The sequence below is a fragment of the Ictalurus punctatus genome, unplaced genomic scaffold (assembly GCF_001660625.3).
Source record: "Ictalurus punctatus breed USDA103 unplaced genomic scaffold, Coco_2.0 Super-Scaffold_100068, whole genome shotgun sequence".
Lineage (NCBI taxonomy): Eukaryota > Metazoa > Chordata > Actinopteri > Siluriformes > Ictaluridae > Ictalurus > Ictalurus punctatus.
In genome coordinates, this window is record NW_026521091.1 from 1,363,828 (window position 1) to 1,389,910 (window position 26,083).

At 41.2% G+C, this 26,083-nt stretch overlaps 2 pseudogenes; both read left to right on the forward strand.

Moving 5' to 3' along the window:
* Window positions 1-26,083, forward strand: part of LOC128630834 (NACHT, LRR and PYD domains-containing protein 12-like) — a 181,098-nt pseudogene that overhangs the window by 122,718 nt on the left and 32,297 nt on the right.
* LOC128630899 (uncharacterized) lies at window positions 1,574-1,692 on the forward strand (annotated as a pseudogene).

Genomic DNA, 26,083 nt, shown 5'->3' on the forward strand with positions numbered 1-26,083 from the left:
GTTCTCCACAGGGCTGTGTGCTGAGCCCCCTCCTGTACTGTCTCTACACATACGACTGTAGTCCAGTCCACAACAACAATCTTATCATCAAGTTTGCTGACGACACCACAGTGGTCGGACTCATCTCAAAAGGAGAGGAGGTAGCCTACAGAGAGGACGTCCTAAACTTGGCAGCCTGGTGTTCAAAGAACAATCTGACTCCAAACACCAAGAAAAACAAGGAACTCATTGTAGACTTCAGGAAGCACAACACTGAGCTGGCCCCCCTTTTCATTAATGGTGAGTGTGTGGAGAGGGTCCACACCTTCCGGTTTCTTGGTGTCCTAATCTCTGCAGACATCTCCTGGACGGACAACATCACAGCGGTTATCAAGAAGGCTCAAACGCGGCTACTCTTCCTGAGGGTTCTCAGGAAGTACAATCTGGACTCCAATCGGCTGCTGATCTTCTACCGCTCGTCGGTCGAGAGCCTGCTGACATACTGTATCACGGTGTGGTAGAGTAGCTGCACCGCAGCAGACAGGGAGAGGCTTCAGAGAGTAGTAAGAGCAGCACAGAAGATCATTGGCTGCCCTCTCCCCTCCCTGATGGATATTTACACCTCCCGTTGCCTCAGCAGAGGAAAAACCATCATTAAGGACAGTTCTCACCCTGGCTTTGATCTGTTCAATCTGTTGCCCTCAGGGAGACGTTACAGGGTGTCTCAAAACTGTGCATTTCATAGTACCTCCCCCATCCACCCCAATATCTTGTTTATTTATCTGTTTATTTATCTTGTTTATTTATCTTATTTATCTTGTTTATTCTTCTTGTTTATTTTATGTACATGTTGGCACGGAACAAAAAAGGAGAGGCTCTTAATTTCATTGTACATGTGTATAGTGACAATAAAAGGCATTCATTCATTCATGACAGACAGAAAGAAAGTGAGAGAAAGAGACAGAGACAAATACAGTCAGACATACTTGCACAGAGAAAGTGAGCAAGAGAGAGAAAGAAAGAAAGACAGAAACAGATCAATAGAGACAGAAAGGCAGTCAGACAGAAAGAGAGAGGGAGAAAAACAGACAGACAGAAAGTGAGAGAGAATGACAGACAGACAGACAGAAAGTGAGAGACAGAGATAGAGATGACAGTGAGACACACATACACTGAGAGAGTGAGACAGAGACCGATCAAGAGAGATGGAAAGACAGGCAGACAGACAGACAGAAAGAGATAAAGAAAGAGAGAGAGAGAGACTTGTTTCTCTCAGGCTCTCATAGTGACTCAGGCCTCAGTTGGTGCTGTCCTTGGTGCTGAAATCAGTCACTAGCCTGCAGTTCACTGAATCTTCATTACAGCATAAACATAATACACTATGTAACCAAAAGTATATGGACGCCTGACCATAACACCCACATGTGCTTCTTCCCTGAACTGTTGCCACACAGCTGAAATCACAGTAAGGTTTGAAGGGGACCCAATCAATCAATCAATCAATCAATCAATCAATCAATCAATCAGTCAGTCAGTCAGTCAGTCAGATGTTTGCTTACACTATTTAAATAGGCCCCATTTCGTGGCAGCTATTGCTTACGGCCATACCACTCTGACAAAGCCCGATCTCATCTGACCTCGGAAGCAAAGCAAAGTTGGGCCTGGTTAGTACTTGCTTGGGAGACTGAATGGGGATACTAGGTGCTGTAAGCTTTTTATTTGGATAAGTGTTTTCATGATCTCTGCACAACATCCTCTTTTGGGATAAAGATTGGATACAGGTTTGAAGGGGACCCAATCAATCAAAAAAAAAAAAAAGCTGCCTTCCAAGCAGTAGATCTGGGTTTGATTCCCGGCCAATGCACGGATTGAAACCGGTAGCTACTTGAGGTACTTTATGGTAGTTGGCACAGAAGGAAGGGATCACCTACCTGAAAATAAATTAGTCAACAGAATGTGCCATAAGATTCTCTGCAGGCCTCCTAGAACTGTTTCTGCTTCCCACTTGTGTTGTTAGTGGTTCTTTGCTGTTTGTAAACACATCATTATCCACCAGGGCACGTTTGACCCGTGAACAGGGGCGAAAATGTAAGAAAATGCCGTCTCTCCGTGTCTGTCTTCTGTTAGCGACAAGCTAGCATGCAAACTGTGATGAGAGGTGTACATTTTCCGCAATCAGTCATCTATATAGTTAGTGTTTTATATTTAATAAGCAAAGATGTCTATATGCTGATTGGTCTTAAGCAGCGTTGTCCAATCTTCAGGTTTTCGTTCCAATCTAGCAGGAGCCACACCTGATTCCAATTGTTTGATCTGCTGATCTTGGCTTTCAATAGACTAAAGTGTGGCTTCTGCATGGTTAGAATGAAAACCTGCAACCACACTGGCCCGTTCTGGATAAGACTGGACAACCCTGATCCAAAGCAAATAACCACTAAGGTAAGTGCCACTTTGTTAGTTCAGAATCTGTCATGCTGACTCGACGTCACTCGGTGAACAGGGAAGGAACTGGTAGATGAGAAGACTTCCCACTGTTGACGAATGGCAATTTCAAGTTGAGGGTGCGTTTTCTTTGCGTTTTCCTGCTTGGAGGTGGGGAATTACAAGCTGCAACCTCGAGTCACGTGCATCATTACTCTTGTCTTCTTGATGAAGGAAAGAGCCAGGCTTCCACATTCAGTGGAAAAGCAGAGACTGCCTGTGATTTTGCAAGCAGCTGTTAACTGCCTTGCTACAAAAGGCTCAATGGAAGGGAAACCGCTCCCAGCCTTTTTCAGGCCTAGACCTCTTGTTGATAGGTGAACTTGCCGACCAGTACTTTATGGAAAATTTTCCAGTCACTTTCAGTCCTTAAGGTTTAGATCAGGTTCAGCTGACTAAATTTAGTCTATAACTAACAACTAAATGACTCAAACATGATAAAACATTGTCCTGTTGTCTAAAGATCGATATTAGCTGTTAAAATGTGCATGAGAGAGACTTCCTATTTGTTCCATCTGTTAGCTACATTATTGTCACAGCTCCAGTGCAAAAACTAATGAAGCAAACCGCAGACATGAAACTTATCTTGGCTACGTTTGGTGTGAGGACAAAAATCATGCCAAATTAGAAATTCATTCCTATAAAAAAGAGGCGTCTCGCGCTCATGCCTGTTATTCTCAGGAGGAGGACGCTCGCGGTCACGTTGCCGGCTTCACCGTAGCCAGTGAGGTCAGCGCTCGTGACTGGCAGATGAAGAACGGCAAGCAGTGGCTGCTGGGAAAAACATTCGACAAATTCTGTCCACTAGAGCCTGCTCTTGTTACCACAGAAGCACTGAAGGGTAGGTGGGGGGCCGGTGAGATGGAAACCTGAACTAAAAATTGTTGTGAACGTAAAAAAACCATGAGGCTGTGAGTCAGAGCTGTAATGTGCTGTTTTTAAATCAGACGTCCACAATCTGGGGATCCGGTGCCTGGTAAACGGTGATGTAGTTCAGGACAGCAACACCATCCAGCTGATCTTTAAGACGGAGAAGGTGGTGGTGTGGGTCTCGCAGTAAGTATCCAGCGCATGGTGGTGAACATATTTCACTGACCTGATCTTACAGCAGTGTTCAGATTCAATGTTCAGACTCTTCTAGGGATGCATTGATACCAGTACTGGTATAGGTCTGATACTGTGCTCAGTGAATCGTGCAGCACATTAAGCAGTAATGTGACCGTGCAGAGAAACTGTTGCATGTGGGAGCAGTTCAGATCAGTGAGCACTGAGACATTGGTGTATTGTTACTGCATCCCTAGTGTCTTCTGTACAGCTTTGTTCATTTGTCTTGAAGGCAGGTTTGTGACTCTGTACCCAGGCGACGTGTTTCTAACAGGCACGCCTCCAGGAGTGGGCGTGTTCAGAAAGCCACCCATCTTTCTAAAGGTGAGCTCAGTTTCCAGTTTCTTACACTGCGTAGGCTTGTTCTCCATTTTCCAATTTTGTGAATCTCTATAAGACTAATATGACCTGGTCATGGTGATGGAGAAACACCGTGGCTCATTTAATCCCCTTGAGTAAATATACATAAAAGACAGGGGCGCAATAAGTTTTGGTGAGCCGAAATCCTCAGAAACGTTAAGAGGTGCCCTTGGTGATGACTGGTTTAGAAAGTCATTCATCACGTCTGTTGTTTGATGACCGTGCAGAACTAAGCGATTAGAGAAATGAGTCTGAAAACAGCTCTGGAGTTATCTCCTACTGAGGCAGGAACATCTGTACAGACGTATCCTTTGAGATTACTTTTGGAGAGAGGAAACACAAAGTACAGCGTTCTTCAAAATTAATATGAAGTCAGAAAGCTTTCTGATTAGGCGTTATCGTTAACGCACCACATCAGAAATATTTTTATTTTAAGGTCTGTGGCCTTGCAGTGTTGCACGAGTGTTTACAGTGTGTTGGTGTATACACTGTTGTGTTAATCATAATCATGTGCTTATGTTTCGAAATAATTTGGGTCCAAGTTTAGATTGCAAACGCATCTTGCCGGCTGAAGTGTTTCTTTTATAACCAACAACTGAACACACCTTAGTGCTAATTTCTTTTAAACTCGCAATCCCCCCCCCCCCCCCCCGCCAACAAAAAAAGGATTGTTTTGCATAAAATTCTAATTAATTAGCTTTTGAACTAAATGTTCCATCAAAACAAACCTCATGACTACACCTGAGTACTAAATTTGATTAGTTCTTTGTACTGCTTCTAAAACATGACCCATCAGACAGCTACTTACGGGGGGGGGGGGGGGGGGGATTCTTTATAATTCAGAAGGAATACAGAAAGGACACGTCGTGGAGTGTCAGATCGAGGAGATCGGGTTCATCCGAAACACAGTGGTGTGACTCCTGCACGGTTGGCTGACTTTTATCTGAGCTACGGAGATGGAAAAAATTAAAATAAATCCCTTTCACCGTTGAAATGCTTTAATGTCTAGACGTTTCTGAAATCCTAATCAGATTTGTGTGCACTAGAAATGATTGGTCCAGAGTGCAGGTGCTGTGATCTTCCAGGAGATAGAGCTCTGTTGATTATTATTACTGTATTAGTGGGTTGTCCAACCTGCGAATCTCTCTCGACATTATCGATCGCCTTCTCCGTGAGTGTGCAGGAGGTCCTTGTGCAGTTCACCTGTGTGTGTGTGTCTCTTGAGATCTTACTCAGCACCTGGTGCACTATAGTAATCAGCCCTGTCCGTCAGCAGAGAGAGATAGTTTGTATATATTGTAACCGTAGTTTTGACAGGTATAGGTCAAAGGTCAAAAAGATACACATTCTAACTCTCTATATCTAGATCAAAGGTCATGATCATAAAAATATGAATAGTTATGTTAAATCTGGATCACATCCATTCGTGACCATACATGGTGCGGCCATGTGTTTTTCTGCCCCACACACGTTGCACACATGTTCTTTCTAACACTCTGTGGTAGGTCATAATAATATATATAGTTATGTTAAATCTGGTTCACATCCAAATCGTGACCATACATGGTACGGCCATATGTTTTCCCACCCCACATAAGTTGCACAATCATGTTTTTTCTTTTCACATAGAATATGAAACTCTCTGTGGTAGGTCATAAAAATATGTATAGTCATGTTAAATCGGGTTCCCATGCATTCCAGACACATATGTTCTCATAACTGGTACGGCCATGTGTTTTTCCGCCCCCACACACGTTGCACACATGGTCCTTCTTTTCACATAGAATATGAAACTCTCTGTGGTAGGTCATAAAATATATACAGTTATGTTAAATCTGGTTCACATCCATTCGTGACAGAAACGTTGCTAGTTATGTTAAATCGGGGTCCCATCCATTCCTGACACAAATGTTACTATACATGGTACGGCCATGTGTATTACACATCCAAACAAAAATATGACGCACACAAACGCACTTTATTTTCACATTATTTAAAAGGAATTTAAGTGTTATGTACTAAATTACCATAATTATGAACACAAGTTGTTAAGTTGACAATCATTTTTAAAATTATGTTTCTCCATTTAGATTGTCTGCAGTAGAATGCAGTCTTTTAAACCAGGAAAAATGACTGCCTTTAAGTTTTATAACAATAGTAAGTAAAATCCAGCGTGATTTACATTACAAATCTCATACGTAACATCTCTGCAGGATTTATAGACGTTAAAGCACTGAATGAAATGAGCAATATAGACTAAAAATAAACACTCTGTGTCTACTACTTTTATCTCTCATAGAACTATCCACAGTCCAAAGCCTGTGGAGCTCGAAGGCTACGTGTGCGAATGACAAAAGATTTTTTAAAATAAAATAAAAAATGTATCAATACATGAAATTAGATTACACAATGTAGTTGAGGTTTACATGAATAAGCAGAAATGTAATCATGCTTATCTTTCCTATAGCACAAATGAAAAGCTCTCTCTAGATGAACAGATTTGTCAAATGAAACTTTTTCCTTCTTATCCACTGCTACGGTAAACTAAAGAGTGGATATTCAAATGACACTGCTAAATATGACTAGCATTAGCTACGTGTACTAGTGCAAAATAGTCCATCAAATGTATTAGCAGGTGTAGCCTATACACGAGTCCACTATCGGTCACATCGCTATTGAGAACATGCCCCAAATTCATTGCTTTAGTAGAATTTAATGGTAAGTGAAATGATAATCACATTGTAATGTCCTTAGTATTTGTTCAGTCTACAGGTCCTCGAACACTCTGTTAAATTAATAAATGTAAATGTACTATGACGTAAATTTTGTTTTAAATCAATTAATTCAGAAATTACACACAATGTTAAGTTGATGTAATTATCAACATTATTATGTCAACACCACTCATCAAAATAATGTGTACAACTTTAAATATTTAATTAATTCAATAAATTAGAATTTTTATCTTGCAACCACACATTAAATTTAGATTGTGGGGGTTTGTTTTGTATAGCTCCGCTGTTAGAAAATACACGATGGTTGAATGTGAACATAAATGAGCAGAATGTAAGCTTGTGAAATAAATTAAACTTTATTGATTGCACTTTTGAGAAAATGGCATGACTTTGAATAAAAATTTACTGAAATAAATACTCTAAAACATTGATATACCCGAAGAAATGTAAAAAAGAAAAAATAAATAAAAAAAAACTTTTTACATACCTTCTAAATAGGTCCCTTTAGGAGGTAAACGTTTTAAAGACGGTGTTTTATAAGAAATGCGCGTATTACATGCCTTCTAAACCTAACCCTTTAGGATGTAAAATGCTGCTTAAAAGAATCGAGAGTTTTGTTTAAACTAGAAGACACAATTTCCGGGGAATGTCTTGTAGGCCTATACACTGTGTCCTACACATCTGAGGTGTGTGTGTGTATGTGGGTGTGGGGGGTGTGCGTGCGTGTGTGTGGGTGTGTTAGAGAGAGAGAGAGAGAGAGAGAGAGAGAGAGAGAGAGAGTCGAGTGATTCCTGGGGGTTTGCTGACCAGACTGCTTACAGTGTGTTTATGTTAATGAATTAAGGTACGAGTCGTGTGTTTTAGGGTTTAACGATCCCTACCAATCTGTACATTTGTGGTTTAAGTGAATCTTTGTTTCTGAAATTACTTCTGTGGTAATTATCAGTTTGTGTAACTAATCTATCAGAAATTACTAGACCTGGTGACTGAATGTGGTAGATGTATTAGAATTTTGGACATGTTATGCATGTGTAGCTCCCTATGTGTATGATCTATGTGTAATCCTTCTGTCAAGAAATGAACAGACTGAGGTTTGTGAAATAATTGAACTATTTATTGGCTACGTTGTTGAGAAAAACACTGTGATGTGTAAAACATTTCTACAGTCCTTCAAGGCTGTATGATGTCGTTGTTCTCTTTTACTGAAAGAAAGGTCAAAACCATCGGTGTTATTCGTTGTGGAGACTGAAGTGACAATATGTCTGAAGAAAATGAAAATATGTATTACATATCCTACCTTCTAACCAGGTTATATTTAGGGCGAAAAAAACTTTTTTTTTTAAAGACGGTGTTTTAAAAGAGTCGTGCATTTTGTTTAAACTATAAACAAGATTTCAGAAAATGGTTCGCCAACGAGGATACTTACACAGAACTGTCGCTAAATACATAAGCTTTCGTCTATGCTTTGACATCCCATGTCCCAGCAGTACATTTATGACCTCTGATGACCATGTGGGTGTGCGGGGGTGGGTGTGTGAGATAGAGACACAGGTGTTCTTTCGGGGGTTTTGCTGACCAGAATTCTTACAAATGTGTTTGTTAACGAATTAAAGGGAGTCGTGTGTCTCAGTGTTAAAATAGTGGTTAAGAATTCGTAGTTAAAACACAGAAGAAACTCTGCAACGATCTGTTACAATGTCTGCTCCGAGAAATCCTAATACCCTTAGAAGATTGCTGTGTATTCACCAACAAGAGGACCTGTTGAAATGAGAGAGGACCTGACTTTTGCTCCAAAAATTTTTTTTTTTAAAAACCAAGAGGTTAGTTTGACAATTTATTAATGAAGGTAATGTAAAGACTTTGTTGTTTAACCCTGAGCAGGGCGTCAACAGCTCCAAAGAACCTGTCTTAAGTACGAGGTTTTAGTTAGGAGGTAGAAAAACATTTAAAGATGATGTTTTAAAAGAAACAAGTGTTTCATTCTTAATGGTAAAAAAGAAAAATGGTCGTACTCCAATATGAAATAAAACGGCGGAGACACACTGAGTACATTTCTGTTCCACAGTCTATAAGGATCCCCAAACTTCATGTAGTGTGGAAAAATATATACACCCTCTGTGACCCTGTTACTTAAGGTTTAAACATTATTATTTTGTGATGGCAGCAAGACAAAACGGTTGTGCATTTGGTATGTGGTGATTTTAGAATTAGGCCCCAAATGTCAATTATGATTTGTGTATGGTTTCGTCAGGCAAAGATCACGACGGTATGGAAAGAGTATACAAGAGTAATTGGGGTGATCTAATGCTTAGGACTTGTACAGTACTTCAACTCGGGAACGTCCCACCATGGCATTCAGAGAGGCGTTATCTATGGTACACGTATATATAATATAGATCAGATCACCAGTCTGTCTTTACCCACTCCTGATCTGGGGGTGGGTGGGATGGGGATATCAGTTCAGGCATATTTCCAACAGAACAGAATATTAGACATTTAGTGTAAAGTAGTGAAAAAAAAAATCTCTGAAATATTTCAGTGAAAATAGTGGTCCATATTTAATGCATTATATTAGAAATGATAGTACAGTCTTTGTTGATCAGTTACCAACTCATACTTTATAATAATTTGTTTAGGAGCATCTGAATCTGGCAAATAACTTTTATTGCAATTAGGTATACAATAAAAGTTAATAAAAAATTAGGAAGAAATGACTTGTGCACTACTGCTGCGGATATTACAGTTTAAATTTGCTGTCCCTTCAAAATGAAGGTGATGTAATGGTGAAGGTGATGGACTGGCCAAGCATGTCTCCAGACCTAAATCCTATTGAGCATCTGTGGGGCATCCTCAAACGAAAGGTGGAGGAGCACAAGGTCTCTAACATCCACCAGCTCCGTGATGTGGTCATGGAGGAGTGGAACAGGACTCCAGTGACAATCTGTGAAGCTCTGGTGAACTCCATGCCCAAGAGGGTTAAGGCAAGGCTGGAAAATAATGGTGGTCACACAAAATATTGACACTTAGGGCCGAAATTGGATATTTTCACTTAGGGGTGTACTCACTTTTGTTGCCAGTGGTTTAGACATTAATGGCTGTGTGTTGAGTTATTTTGATGGACAGCAAATTTACACTGTTACACAAGCTGTACACTCACTACTTTACATTGTAGCACAGTGTCATTTCTTCAGTGTTGTCACATTAAAAGATATCATCAAATATTTACACAAATGTGATGGGTGTACTCACTTTTGTGAGATGTATATGAAATTGCAGTAATCCATGCAAAAGATATGATTTGAAGTTGATCAAGTCAAGGTTTACATTCGTTAGTCTGGGGCTCAAGCTGGGAAATGTGAAGAAAAGAATTTGACTGTGCTGTAATGTATATGTGATTAAATAAAGACTTCTTCTTATGTATAAATGTACACACACTCAGGAGCACGAGTAGAACACGAATGAACAGGATTTTCATGAACACCAAATTTCTTGTGTAAATGCTCGTACAAACGATTTACACACAAACCCGTTCATATCCAGTTTTATAAATGAGGCACATTGTTAATTAGAATAAACAGATGATATTAAATCCTCGTGTCATTCTGAATAATAAAATGTACTCAGTGTGTCTCCGCCGTTTTATTTCATATTGGAGTACAAACACTTTTCTTTTTTACCATTAAGAATGAAACACTTGTTTCTTTTAAAACATCATCTTTAAATGTTTTTCTACCTCCTAACTAAAACCTCGTACTTAAGACAGGTTCTTTGGAGCTGTTGACGCCCTGCTCAGGGTTAAACAACAACGTCTTTACATTACCTTCATTAATAAATTGTCAAACTAACCTCTTGGTTTTTAAAAAAAAAAAATTTTTGGAGCAAAAGTCAGGTCCTCTCTCATTTCAACAGGTCCTCTTGTTGGTGAATACACAGCAATCTTCTAAGGGTATTAGGATTTCTCGGAGCAGACATTGTAACAGATCGTTGCAGAGTTTCTTCTGTGTTTTAACTACGAATTCTTAACCACTATTTTAACACTGAGACACACGACTCCCTTTAATTCATTAACAAACACATTTGTAAGAATTATGGTCAGCAAAACCCCCAAAAGAACACCTGTGTCTCTCTCTCTCTCTCTCACACCCACCCCCCGCACACCCACATGGTCACCAGAGGTCATAAATGTACTGCTGGGACATGGGATGTCAGAGCATAGACAAAAGCTTATGTATTTAGCGACAGTTCTGTGTAAGTATCCTCGTTGGCGGACCATTTTCTGAAATCTTGTTTATAGTTTAAACAAAATGCACGACTCTTTTAAAACACTGTCTTTAAAGAAAAAAGTTTTTTTCACCCTAAATATAACCTGGTTAGAAGGTAGGATATGTAATACATATTTTCATTTTCTTCAGACATATTGTCACTTCAGTCTCCACAACGAATAACACCGATGGTTTTGACCTTTCTTTCAGTAAAAGAGAACAACGACATCATACAGCCTTGAAGGACTGTAGAAATGTTTTACACATCACAGTGTTTTTCTCAACAACGTAGCCAATAAACAGTTCAATTATTTCACAAACCTCAGTCTGTTCATTTCTTGACAGAAGGATTACACATAGATCATACACATAGGGAGCTACACATGCATAACATGTCCAAAATTCTAATACATCTACCACATTCAGTCACCAGGTCTAGTATTTTCTGATAGATTAGTTACACAAACTGATAATTACCACAGAAGTAATTTCAGAAACAAAGATTCACTTAAACCACAAATGTACACATTGGTAGGGATCGTTAAACCCTAAAACACACGACTCGTACCTTAATTCATTAACATAAACACAATGTAAGCATTCTGGTCAGCAAACCCCCAGGAAACACTCGACTCTCTCTCTCTCTCTCTCTCTCTCTCTCTCTCTCTCTCTCTCTCTCTCTCTCTCTAACACACCCACACACACGCACGCACACCCCCCACACCCACATACACACACACACCTCAGATGTGTAGGACACTGTGTATAGGCCTACAAGACATTCCCCGGAAAATGTGTCTTCTAGTTTAAACAAAACTCTCGATTCTTTTAAGCAGCATTTTACATCCTAAAGGGTTAGGTTTAGAAGGCATGTAATACGCGCATTTCTTATAAAACACCGTCTTTAAAACGTTTACCTCCTAAAGGGACCTATTTAGAAGGTATGTAAAAAGTTTTTTTTTATTTATTTTTTCTTTTTTACATTTCTTCGGGTATATCAATGTTTTAGAGTATTTATTTCAGTACATTTTTATTCAAAGTCATGCCATTTTCTCAAAAAGTGCAATCAATAAAGTTTAATTTATTTCACAAGCTTACATTCTGCTCATTTATGTTCACATTCAACCATCGTGTATTTTCTAACAGCGGAGCTATACAAAACAAACCCCCACAATCTAAATTTAATGTGTGGTTGCAAGATAAAAATTCTAATTTATTGAATTAATTAAATATTTAAAGTTGTACACATTATTTTGATGAGTGGTGTTGACATAATAATGTTGATAATTACATCAACTTAACATTGTGTGTAATTTCTGCGTTAATTGATTTAAAACAAAATTTACGTCATAGTACATTTACATTTATTCATTTAACAGAGTGTTCGAGGACCTGTAGACTGAACAAATACTAAGTACATTACAATGTGATTATCATTTCACTTACCATTAAATTCTACTAAAGCAATGAATTTGGGGCATGTTCTCAATAGCGATGTGACCGATAGTGGACTCGTGTATAGGCTACACCTGCTAATACATTTGATGGACTATTTTGCACTAGTACACGTAGCTAATGCTAGTCATATTTAGCAGTGTCATTTGAATATCCACTCTTTAGTTTACCGTAGCAGTGGATAAGAAGGAAAAAGTTTCATTTGACAAATCTGTTCATCTAGAGAGGGCTTTTCATGTGTGCTATAGGAAAGATAAGCATGATTACATTTCTGCTTATTCATGTAAACCTCAACTACATTGTGTAATCTAATTTCATGTATTGATACATATTTTATTTTATTTTTTAAAATCTTTTGTCATTCGCACACGTAGCCTTCTAGCTCCACAGCCTTTGGACTGTGGATAGTTCTATGAGAGATAAAAGTAGTAGACACAGAGTGTTTATTTTTAGTCTATATTGCTCATTTCATTCAGTGCTTTAACGTCTATAAATCCTGCAGAGATGTTACGTATGAGATTTGTAATGTAAATCACGCTGGATTTTACTTACTATGTTATACAACTTAAAGGCAGTCATTTTTCCTGGTTTAAAAGACTGCATTCTACTGCAGACAATCTAAATGGAGAAACATAATTTTAAAAATGATTGTCAACTTAACAACTTGTGTTCATAATTATGGTAATTTAGTACATAACACTTAAATTCCTTTTAAATAATGTGAAAATAAAGTGCGTTTGTGTGCGTCATATTTTTGTTTGGATGTGTAATACACATGGCCGTACCATGTATAGTAACATTTGTGTCAGGAATGGATGGGACCCCGATTTAACATAACTAGCAACGTTTCTGTCACGAATGGATGTGAACCAGATTTAACATAACTGTATATATTTTATGACCTACCACAGAGAGTTTCATATTCTATGTGAAAAGAAGGACCATGTGTGCAACGTGTGTGGGGGCGGAAAAACACATGGCCGTACCAGTTATGAGAACATATGTGTCTGGAATGCATGGGAACCCGATTTAACATGACTATACATATTTTTATGACCTACCACAGAGAGTTTCATATTCTATGTGAAAAGAAAAAACATGAGTGTGCAACGTGTGTGGGGCAGAAAAACACATGGCCGCACCATGTATGGTCACGAATGGATGTGATCCAGATTTAACATAACTATTCATATTTTTATGATCATGACCTTTGATCTAGATATAGAGAGTTAGAATGTGTATCTTTTTGACCTTTGACCTATACCTGTCAAAACTACGGTTACAATATATACAAACTATCTCTCTCTGTCAGCATCTCTCTTGCCGTGCTGCATGTGGAAAGAGTCTGTCTATATATGTACTTGTGTGGGGTGAAAGAGGGGGGTTATGGGATTGCTACGGTGTCCCAAGAGGGCTGGCGGCATTACCAGCGGATAATCAGGAGCTGATTGGAGGGTCAGTGGTTAAGCTCCGTCACTCATCGTTAACAGCATCATGTATGAGAACGTGGAAAAAGAAAGATCCGGATTGAGTGACGGTGCAGAACAAAATCTGTATTCGTCTCTCCAAATCAAACAAAGCAACGTTATAAAGCAACAATTTTCATCAAACAGAAACCAGAGAAGAACTCGTTAGCTTCCTAACAATCCAACATTGTCAAACACTCACTAATTAAACTGAATACAATGACCAATATCCTGCTCTCTTATTGGTTAACAGCTCTGATCAACTCAAAATCCTACCAATATTCTCACTCAAAGCCTACCATCAGCATTATATCGAATGACATTAACACACTTAACACACAACATGTAGCTCAGAGCTCAGTCTTCAGTTTGCACTAGAGCTACAAGGCTCTAAACTGTCAACAGTGTGGAAAGTGAACGCTTAAATCATCACACACTGGTTTAGAAATCTATCTATACAAATAAAGAATTTTTAGCTGCTAGTAGTAAAGGCATAATGCTTTAGGTTTCATGATGCTAAACCGCTAGATATAAGCTTCACTTGTTAGCTACAGCACATTAAGCTCATAGCTTCAGTGCAAAACTGAAAACCACAACAAACATTTCCTAACTACATTCATAAGAAAGAGAGAAACCAAATGCAGTTTTTAAAGGTCCACGTTCAAGAACACATTTTGCTCCAAGCGAATTACCAGAAACACTGATATTTTGTAACTAAACCTAGAGCGGTGTAGACGTGTGTTTCTCCTGCGTCAGCCTTAGAGGAACTGCGAGACGAACTGGAAGAGTTTGTGTTTGTTCTCGGCCTGGAGGAAAAGAGGACTGATCTCTAGGTACACCGCCTCACTCTGCCGGTCCTCCATCAGCACCTGGTACAAGAGAAACACACTGTAATCCAGTCTGTACAGGATTTCGGAGGGTTTTTATAATTATTTATATACATTATATACATTTATTTACTTATATTGTGATTATTGCGGCCCAAAATGCTCGATTTTTCTGTGGCTTTTTTCAAATTTACGTTGTTTTTCACACAAAATTGTTTTGCGCGTTCTTCCGCGGTGATGTTTGTTGGTAAACGAGACCTTTTAGCTGTTACTCATGTTGACGGACATGAATCGAAGAGGAAATCTTGGCCCAGATCTGCAGAAAATCGGCGGTAAGTTTAAAACGTTGCAAGCTGTTCCGAATATTGCGGCGTTTGCTCGATTCTGCTTTCGTTTCTGCGATCGCAAATGGAACCGTGGAAGAAGCTGTTCACAGGATAAACATATTTATGGCACACTTGTACGATATCCTGTGTGAAGTTTACTTGAAGACATGTCGGAGACTCTGAAAACGTGTGAGGAAAGCTTATCTGAGACTGAGTCTGCCATTTGGCAGAAACCCAGTACCCTGAGGACAACATCCCCATTGTGACGCATGGTGGTGGTAACACTACAAAATGTGTATGTGTGTGTGTGTGTGGGGTGGGGTTAGGGGATGGGGTGTGTTGGCTCAAATTTAGCCTATTACCCAAAAGCACTTAAAATTCAACTTAGAAGCCAATACTCACATCTACCTCTGAACCCAGTTGGAGATAGAAAAAATACACCAGCCATGAGTGAGAAGAAGCAAGGGTCCAGCTTTATTGGTTCCGTTCCACCACACGAGATCCACACCGATGAGAATTCTCAGAAGTGATCTGATACCCTGAGCTTGAGCTCCAGTATTTATACTGAACTTACACAGTAAATAACCCATATGTTTCAAGAAGAGTATGATCTCACTACCAATAGGGTTAAAAAAGAGCTCATCTACCTTACTCTTATGTTCAAGAAAAGGGTTATTCCACTTGCACATAGAATCAAAACCAGAGGTTTTCAAATTACACATAGAATCAAAACCCATGGATTTCTAATAACCCAGAAAGTCAAATCCACGGGATTTCAATAACCCAGAGACTCAAAACTAAGGGATTTCAGTAACCCAGAGAATCGAAACCAAGGGATTTGAATAACCCGTAGAATCAAAAAGTGGAGAGACAAAACAATCTAGAGTGACCTTGGTCTTACTGTTATCTCACGGGGGGGCAGCTTGACTCAGCCACCCTTATAAATGGCTCCTCATGGTTCTCTCTTAACATTAAGGCCTTCCTTGCGAGCCTGTATTTCTAGTTTATAATTTATTTTCATATTTGCTCTATATCTCTATTTTATATATAGTTATACTGCTTGAAAAACGGTTTACTGTATTTCCTACTTCATAATATCATTATATTACCCATCTACTGTCCCACATATCCTATTATTCTGTTTTTTATAGAGTATATATATATATATATATAATAATAAGATATTACCCTTATAATATCTTAATATTCCTTTTTATTATTCTTATAAAGTTATTGTAGTATGTGTGAGAGAGAGAGAGTGTGTGTGTGTGTGTGTTATGTCTACTTGCCCGCCCTTGACTGTACGAGTGTGTGTGTGTGTGTGTGTGTGTGTGTGTGTGTGTGTGTTATCACTCCTCAGCTCGTACACTTCTTTTTGACTTTTTGACTAATAAACCATAGTGTATTACTCTTAAAGATCTAAGTAAAGTGTGAATCCAATTCAATATTCAATATCAGTCAATATCCGCCTCACACCGCTTCTGTGTGTCTTGGTGCCCGTCTTTTCTTCTTCTCCCCTTTACTGGATACTAGGTCTCCCTTATGTTTATTTCATGTCATTTTTATCCACAATAGGTGTCAGAAGTTGAAAGGGGGGTGAATACTTAGGAAATGCACTTAAATAATGAGGAAAACAGTCTGAAGAACACTCAGTCGTCAGTATACACTAAGAATTTAGTCAACATTTTTTCTAGGGCACTCTGCACTGCGTTGTGGGGAACACAGCGGTTCTGACAAACCTCTGAGACAAAACAGCGTCACGCACTGCAGTGATGCCTGTCTGTTAGTTTGCTTTGCCTCAGACTTATTTTGAACTGATCTAATGTTTTGTCTGCTTGTGGGTTGGAAGTCCGTGATAGTTATATAAGTAGATATTTATATAAATCTTCCACACACACACAAACATCATCCATCCATCACAGCACCACTTCTGAAGCGGGGAAAACTTCAGCCACAACAACTACAGGAACTGTTACCATTGCTCGAACGAGAAAGATTCTTATTAACGAACAACTTTTATATGGACAGAAAGATACAGTCCCTCTGAAACTACTGGAACGACAAGACCAATTCTTTTTCTTTTGCTGTAGACTGAAGACATTTGAGTTTGAGATCAAAAGATGAATATGAGACGAGAGTTTCAGCTTTTATTTCCTGGTATTTACATGTAGAGGTGATAACCGACATAGAACATAGCACGTTTTGTATCACACCAGCCAATTTGTAGGCGAGTAAAAATATTGGAACATGTGACTGAAAAGTGTTTCTTGTTACCCAGGTGTGTCCTGTTAAATTGACTGTTTAAACAATAAATAGCGCTGAACATCTACTCTTAGTTTTGGTTTTAGCCTTCAGTTTCACCTGTGAAGACTGCATCTGTTGTTAAAAAGGATAAGCCAACATGAAGATCAGAGAGCTGTCTATGGGAGAAAAGCAAGTCATTTTGAAGCTGGGAAAAGAGGGAAAAAGAATCAGAGGCATTGTTCAAACATTGGAGCATAGCCACTACATCAATATGGAATATCCTGAAAAAGAAAGAAAGCACTGGTGTACTGAGCAGCAGACACCGAATGGATCGGCCAAGGACGACAACAGCAGCTGATGACAGAAACATTGTGAGAGCTATGAAGGAACCCGACAAAACAACAGTTAGTGACATCAACAACAACCTCCACAGGGTAGGGGTGAAGGTCTCAGACACTTTGAGAGCAGAAACACAGGCCATACCACTTGATGCAGTTACTGCAAGCAAGGGATGCGCATCAAATATTAAGTGTTATTTATTTTAACTTACTTCAAGACTTGTCTGTTCCTATACATTTCCTTTTTCCAGGAAATAAAAGTTGAACTTTCATCTCATATCTCATTGTTTGATCTCAAACCCAAATGTTTTTGGTGTATAGCACAAACAAATGAATCATCTGTTCTAATAGTTTCAGAAGGAACTCTATATTAGCAGTTTAAAACAGCATTGAGTACAACGTGGGCCGTTTAAACTTTTCAGCCTTGAAAATCATCAAGAAAGGGGACTGTATATAAGGAAAAGCACCTGATAGCCATTGTGAAATCTGTAAAGTGATGCTTTGGGCCTGATTTGTTGGTGGTGGGGGAGGCGGTGATTAATGTTATCTGTAGTAGAGCCAATACGTTTGCAGGAAATAAAGCACTCCTTAAGAAAAATATTGTTTTATACAGAATCCCCGTATGTTTAAGATCATGACATGATTTAATAAGTGGTGCGCATTTGCACGATGGGTGCCAATACTTTCGGAGCTACCGGTCTGACTCACCGGTATATACCCAGCTGGCAGTAGGTGTGTAAGCTGTAGGCTTGTTTCAGTCAGCTTCTCTTGACCAAGTGCAACATCAAACTCCATCTCTCCTCCTCCACATTCTGCCACCTCACACAGCAAGGCAGAGACAGCACAGGCTGCACGCACACACACACACACACACACACACACACACACACACACACACACACACATACACACACACACATACACACACACACACAGAGTTCTGATTATTACTACTTACATTATCAAATATGTCTCCTTTACCACTGTTCATCCCTCATTCCTATTGAAGGGGGTGTGGCTTATGAGACAGTCCCAGTGAAGGAGGTGTGGCCTTTGTGTCTCAGTCATAGTGAAGGAGGCATGTCCTGTGTCTCAGTCAAAGTGAAGGAGGCGTGGCCTCTGAACTTTGCATGTTACTGGACTATGTTTGTGGATTACTGTTTGGATTTACCTGCCTGTGTGTCTCTCAATAAAACTGTTCATACTGCACTTGCATCCTACCTTATCTTCATTGCATCACGAAATGTGACAGAATATTCTGCCGTAACATGGATGCAGCAGGAAGACAAGGGAGACATCACGCTACAATGGGAGTAGCAGGACAATACCTTATCGGGAAACGTTCTGATTACTGACCTCACATTTCTTGTCCGTGCAGTTCCCTCAACGGTACGCCGTTGAACTGCCGCCAGAGACAGCGGGATTGAGCAGCTACCCGCTGGAGTTCCTCTTCAGCTGCCAGGAATATTTCTGCAGCCTGGCGTATCCCAAGCCTACTAAGAGACAGTGGATCGGGTTCTTGGTGTCCAGGTTTTGCGGACCGGCCCGTGACTGGGCGAAGCAGCTGGTGAGCAGAGTCCTCTGCCCTCCAGGATGTCACTCAATTTGCAGAACTTTTTATGGAGGAGTTCACGCAGCCAGGGCAGCTTCATGGTCTGGATTTACTGGGGTGGAGAGTCAATGGACAGCCCCAGCCTGACCTGCCCTTTAAGCTCTATTATGAGGGGATTGACAGGTCAGCCTCCACCGATCTGCTTCAGGTTCCAGCCAATGTGGAGGAGGTGGCACTGACATGCATGTCTGAGGGCTGCAGGAGGGAGACCAAGCTACAATGCCCTACCTGCAAAAAACTGGGTCTCCAGGAAGCATTCTACTGCTCTTCCACTGCAAAGCCCAGTTACTGTCCCAAGTGTCTGTTAACCAGGACAACCAAGCCCTGCTCAAGCCCAAGTCTACTGACACGGCCGACCAAGTTCTGCTCACACCCAAGTCTACTGATATGGCCGATATTAAGTGTCCGTGGATTTGTTGTAGAGTTTCGAGAAAAAGAAATTATTCATGCTGTTTGGAAATACAGCGTTATACTGTGTGTGTATATATATATATATATAATTAGTGTAATATAAACAGAAAATATATACAAGTCGATACCACAGTGTGGTATAAAAATAAAATAAAAGAATTTAATTAAAAACACTCCTGGAGGACACTGATACTGGCAGAGAGAGAGAGAGAGAGAGAGAGAGAGAGAGAGAGAGAGAGAGAGAGAGAGAGACTTTTAAATTGTCCTTTTTATTCAGTCATTTGGAAATCCTCCAAAATTCGAGACATGGTGGATAATGACAAGGAAAAAATCATTGATACATAAAAATAAAATAAATAAATTAATAAATAAATTTTAAAAATGTAGAGAGAAAACAAAATATATATATATTAATAGTAATAAAAATAGTAAAGGATATATATAAGTTGACACGAAACCCAAAGTAAAAAAGAGTAACTATTTCACATCCCGCTCTTTTTTTTAAAAAAAAAAAGATTAAGACTTAAAACTCCTGAACCTACAGAGCATAAAACCTCCCCAACTGCCCACAACTTTAAGTCTTGAGATAGAAAGAGACAGTGAGAGAGAGGGAGAGACAGAGACAAGAAAACACAAAGTACCTATTTCACAACCCACCCTTTTTTTTAAAAAAATGAAAGCTTAAAAGTCCTGCACCTACAGAGCATAAGACCTCCCCAACCGCCCAAACTTCCAAGAATTCCCGCAGCCTACGAGTCATTTAAAAAAAAACCGTATTCAACTTTGAGTCTCGCTTTGACTAGTGCAGTTAGCAGTTTTTCCGCCTCCTGAGTGCCTCCTCCCTGCATTTTGTTTTTTCTTGAAAGCCAGATAGCGAGCTTGGCTTGGCCTATTATAAAGTTTAGTAGAACCACAGCTTTATTTTTTGGAACGTACTTTGGCCCATATATGTAAAGGCTTTCTGCCCATGTAACGCCCAGCCCTCTGCACCAGGCTCTAAGTAGGAAGAACAACCTTTGTAATCTTTGACAGTGCAAGAACAAGTGTTCTACTGTTTCTTCCTCGCCACAGAAGAGACACTCCCTGCCCCTAGTGGGGTCCATGTGTGCCACGTGTCTGTTTGTGGCCACGGCCCCATGCACTATCCGCCACTGAAGATCAGCTGTGCGCTTCTCTATGGGCGGTTTGTACAGGGACCTCCAGCATCCTCGTGGGGAAGAGTCTGGTTCCAACAGCCCTGACCAGTGTGACTCTTTCAGTCCTGTCAGAGCACCTCTGTGCCCAACTTTGATACATGTTTCATACAGTACTTTCTTCGAGGCGTCCTCAAAAGTTGTCAGTGACGGTGTTTTAAAGGATAAAAGAGCTCCTTCCTCTCGCTGATTCCCCTCTACTGCCGCGGAGATTCGTAGAGGTGAAAAGGCCTGCTGATTTTCCTCTCGGTCCTGTCCCAATGCTTCCCTGAAAAGGGAGGGCAGTGCAGAGACCACCTCTCCCAACAGTCTCTGAATGAGGCGGCCCGACAGTACCCCCGTCTCAGTGCACAGTTCTCTAGCCGTCTTCCATCTGTTGCCAGCCCTCAGATTCTTGATTTTTGTGAGTCCTGCTCTCCGTAAGCGCTGTCGAAGATATGTTGATTCTAACATTTTGGATCGTATCACCGAGTTGTAGAACAACGGCTCCTCTTCTATGTTGGGAAAAAAGTCTGCACCAGTCCTGCTGATATTCAGTACTGAAGACCAGGCTCTCAGGACAGACTGGTAAAAAATTGTTGTAGCTGATAGGTCCATTTCCTTCAGATTCAGCACGAATTGGTGTTTATCGTACGCCAGGTCTTCAATACACTGAAGTAGGGCACAGGCTGTGCTGGCCCACACTATCCCTTCCCCATAGAGTAGCCTCTGTGCCGTCTGCAGTCGGAAAGTCTTGACTCGACTTGACAGGTCAATCAAACCCTGCCCCCCCTCCTGCAATGGCAGGTAGAGAACAGGGGCACGAGTCCAGTGCTGTCCAGCCCAGAAAAAATCCACAATCTTCTTCTGAATTTCTTTGATCAAAAACCCTGGGGGGTCGAGGGCAGCGAACCGATGCCACAGCATGGAGGCAATCAGGTTGTTGACAACCAGTACTCTCCCCCTATAGGACAACTGGGGCTGAACCCAGGTCCATTGAGACAACTTGGCACCCACCTTCTCCACTACCCCCTCCCAGTTCCTGTTTTGAAAATCTGGTGTTCCTAAAAACACTCCCAGGTATTTCAACCCAGCTTTTCCCCACTGGAGATTTCCGGGTAATGTAGGAGGGCCATGTTCCTGCCACTGCCCTATTAAAAGACTCTCACATTTATTCCAGTTAATGCGTGCTGAAGAAGCTCTTGTGTACATTTCTAGGCTGCGAGTCAGTGTTTGTATATCATCCTGATCTTTTATAAAAACTGTCACGTCATCTGCGTATGCAGACAGGACCAGCTTTTCCTGCACTCCGCTCACGGACAATCCCCGTAGTTCTGCTCTAAGGCGGCATAGCAGCGGTTCTATAGCCAGGCTGTAAAGCTGGCCCGATAACGGGCACCCCTGTCTAATTCCTCTTCCCATTTTAACTGGGCAGCTAAGACCCCCTCCAACCTTGAGTGTAAAAAAAGCCTCAGAATAAAACATTTTCAACCACAATAAAAAATTTCTCCCCACACCAAAGGCTTCAAGTGCCTGAAAAAGGTATTCATGATCAACCTTATCAAAAGCTTTTTCTTGATCTAACGAAAGAAGACCTAAATCCCAAGAATTCCATTTACATAGCTCTATAACGTCTCTAACAACAAAGATGTTGTCCATTATTGTGCGGGCCGGTATGCAGTATGATTGATTTCTGTGTACAATTGTGTGCATGCACTGTTTTAGTCTGTTAGCCAGGCATTTTGATAAGATTTTATAGTCACTACAAAGAAGTGCCACGGGTCTCCAATTCCTCAGGAGTCCCAGGTCTCCTTTTTTTGGCAGCAAAGTCAAAGCCGCTCTTGTGCAGCTCACTGGTAACCTTCCTGTGGTGAACGAACACTTGAAGACGTCCAGCAGGTCTGCACCTAGGAGTCCCCAAAAATGCTTGTACAGCTCGTTTGGTATTCCATCTATTCCGGGTGCTCTTCCCTGTGCGAGCTGCTGGACAGCAGTGGTCACTTCCTGCATTTCAAGGTTTGCGTCCAGCATACTGCTTTGCTCGAGGGTCAGTTTGGGCAGCTCCCTGAACAGCTCCTCCCTGCAGGATGGATCACAAGTCTCAGCGCGGTAGAGGTCGGTATAAAAGACTGTAGCTTCTCTCCTCATTTCAGCCGCCTCTTTTGTTATAGTTCCATCCGCTTTTCTAAGGTACAGCATCTGATTTTGTGGTTTCACCTTCCTGGAGAGATTGAAAAAGAAGGCACTGGGAGCGTCCATGTCCTTGATATTTGAGAAACGGGATCTTATTAGTGCTGTTTTGGCCTTTTCATGGAGGAAGGAGCTTAAAGACTTTCTCTTTCCCTCCAGCAAGCTACTCGTGTTTGGGTCATTTCTACCAATTATTTCACTTTCTGTTAAAATTATCTCCGCCTCGAGTTCTTGTATTTGGCCTTTTTTTTGTCTCTATTGAGTGTGCTGTGTATTTCTGACAAAATACTTTAATTTGTGTTTTTCCCACCTCCCACCAGGAGACCAAGCTGTTAAAATCTTCTTTTGTTTTTTTCCACTCACCCCAAAAAGCCTTAAAATTTCTGCAGAAACCCTCGTCCTGAAGCAGTTTTGTATTGAAATGCCAATATGATTTATACTTTTTTGTGACAGGCATCAGTAGATCTAGAGTAATTAAATGGTGATCTGAAAAACCAGAGGGGCTCATGACTGCTTTATAGATATTATTTCCATTTGCTCTGGTGATGTAGAACCTGTCCAATCGTGCTGCAGTGATCCTCATATTAGTAATTTTAACCCAAGTATATTTTCTGATTCCCTGGTTTCTCTCCCTCCACACGTCAACCAAGCCACACTGTCTGATAAGCCCCTCAAGTGCCTTAGCAGACTGTGGGTGTGGTTCCTCCCCGACCCTGTCTAGGGTAAAATCTATGGTGCAATTCCAATCCCCTCCCAATATTACCAAGGGATTTCTTCCACTTTGTCGTATTGCATTTTTTAATTTGTTAAAAAGTTGTACTCTCTCACTGCCGTTGTTGGGGGCATAAACATTTATAAAAACGCACTCTATTCCCTTTATTTCCGCCTGCACCATTAAAACCCTGCCCTGCTCCAGTTCTATCATGCGTGTGTTGGTGTCCCCCAATGCTCTGTTAAAAAGTATTGCTACCCCAGCACTAACACTTGTTCCATTGCTCTGGAAGATTTTCCCTTCCCACCACATTGCCCACTCTATCTCATTTTCCGGATTACTATGAGTCTCTTGTAAAAAAAATGATATCCATGTTCTTCTGTTTTATCAGTTCTCCGACTGCTGCTCTTTTGTTCCTATCCCTACCACCATTGATGTTTAAGGAGCCTATTTTTAATATCTCCATTGGAGGGATTAAAGAGAAAGAAGAGAAGACAGAAAAAACAGCAGTGCAGAAAAAGAAAAACACCCAGTGTAACGCCTTCATTTTTTCTTTCTTTTGGCCGAAGGGTTCCGTAATCTAGCTAGATGATTTTTTAAACGGTATCTCTTCCTTTGGTCTAGCTCCTTGAAACTTGCTGTGCGTTGTAACTTTACTACTGAAGCAATAAATTTTTCAGTGTCCGAAAAAACTCCTTGATCTCAACCTGTTTACCAAATGTATCATCCAGAAATCCCACAATTTCAGTTAGTGAATAGAGCTCTTGATCCTCCCCCAACTGCGACCCACTAATGTCTGAGATATCGGAGAAGTTGTCCTGGAATTCCTCCTCTTCCCCTTCCTTCTCCTGCTCTGCTTGCAGACTTACTGACTTCTCACTACTGTCTGCTATATCCATGTTTTCTGACCCCCCCCTTCTGCACCCCCCATACTATCTGACCCCCCCTTTACTGCTGTACCCCATTTTCCGTCTAGCCCCCCTTCCACTACTACACCCCCCGTACTAGGTGACCCCCCCCGCACTGCTGCACCCCCGGTGCTGCCCGACCCCCCCTCTACTGCTGCGCCCCCGGTGCTATCTGACCCCCCCTACACAGCTGCACCCCCAGTGCTATCTGACCCCCCTTCTACTGCCGCACCCCTGGTGCTGTTTGACCCCCCTATTCTGCTCCGTTTTTTTTCCTGCGCTATAAATTCCTGAGTTCTTCCTACCTCTGCGCCTCTCCCTCCAGGAGTCGGCTCGTCTGACCCCTCTCTTAGGTCTTCCCCTTTTTGCTCAGGTCTATGAGGTCCATTACCCCCCACAGTGGTTTGGTCAGTGTCCTGTCCTCCAGCACTCTCTGACTGCTCTACACTGCTCACATTAACCTGCTTCTCCACCCTGACTCCGCTCGGCCCGCTTCCTCTCCATCTTGTTTCTTATGTGGACACGCAAACTTTTTGTGCCCAATGTCCCCGCATTCAAAGCACCTCATGCTCCCAGTGTTGGCGTACAGCATGTATGATTTTCCCTCATACCATACTCTGAATGAAATATCCAGCGTGGGTTCATTCAGAAACATGAGCACTGTGCGCCTGAAAGAGGTCACGTGCTTCAGCGCGGGGTATTTACAGTTTAACGGAACCGTTCTCACACCACTCACTATTTTACCGAAGCGAGACAGCTCCCGCTCGATATCCTCATCAGGGATGAACGGCGGAATATTCGAAACTGTAACTTTAACTGTTGTAGCCCCCGGCGGAGTGACGGAATAAAGCTCTCCACTTACCTTTATTCCGTTTTCAGTCAGCTGGTGCACGAGTTCCCTCTCCTTCACCAACAGCACCACGGCCTTGTTCATTCTCGATGCCGCCACAATGTTTTCGCATTTAATAAGCTCCCCTACCGCCATTAGCACCTGCTCCACCGAGACCTCGGAGCTCACCTCACACAGCACCCCGTGACGGAGTGAGAGAGGCCGGGCTCCACCGCTCAGGTGAGCCGCCATCCCTACACCCCGCCACGAGATCAAACACTCCCCGCAGCAAAAAAAAACAGCAACTAATAACACCGCTTCCTTGATAATACTATCACACACTCACCCAGTGACTGTGCTCTGAAATTCCAGCTTGTAAAGAAAGAAATATATCTATATAAAAATAGAAAAAAGTTCATTCGCTCTCACACCACGCTCACACGCCACGCTCGCTCACAAACTCCCAGCATGCACCAGAGAGAGAGAGAGAGAGAGAGAGAGAGAGAGAGAGAGAGAGATTTTAGTTATCTTAAATGTGCACACACCCCTTATACTCTGAATGCAAGCATTAGTCTAAATTCACTGATACGGTGTCAGGATAAAAAGATTTATTAAAAGCATGAACATGTGAATAATTATTAGCGACACGAGGCTACATTTAGCTGACAGGAC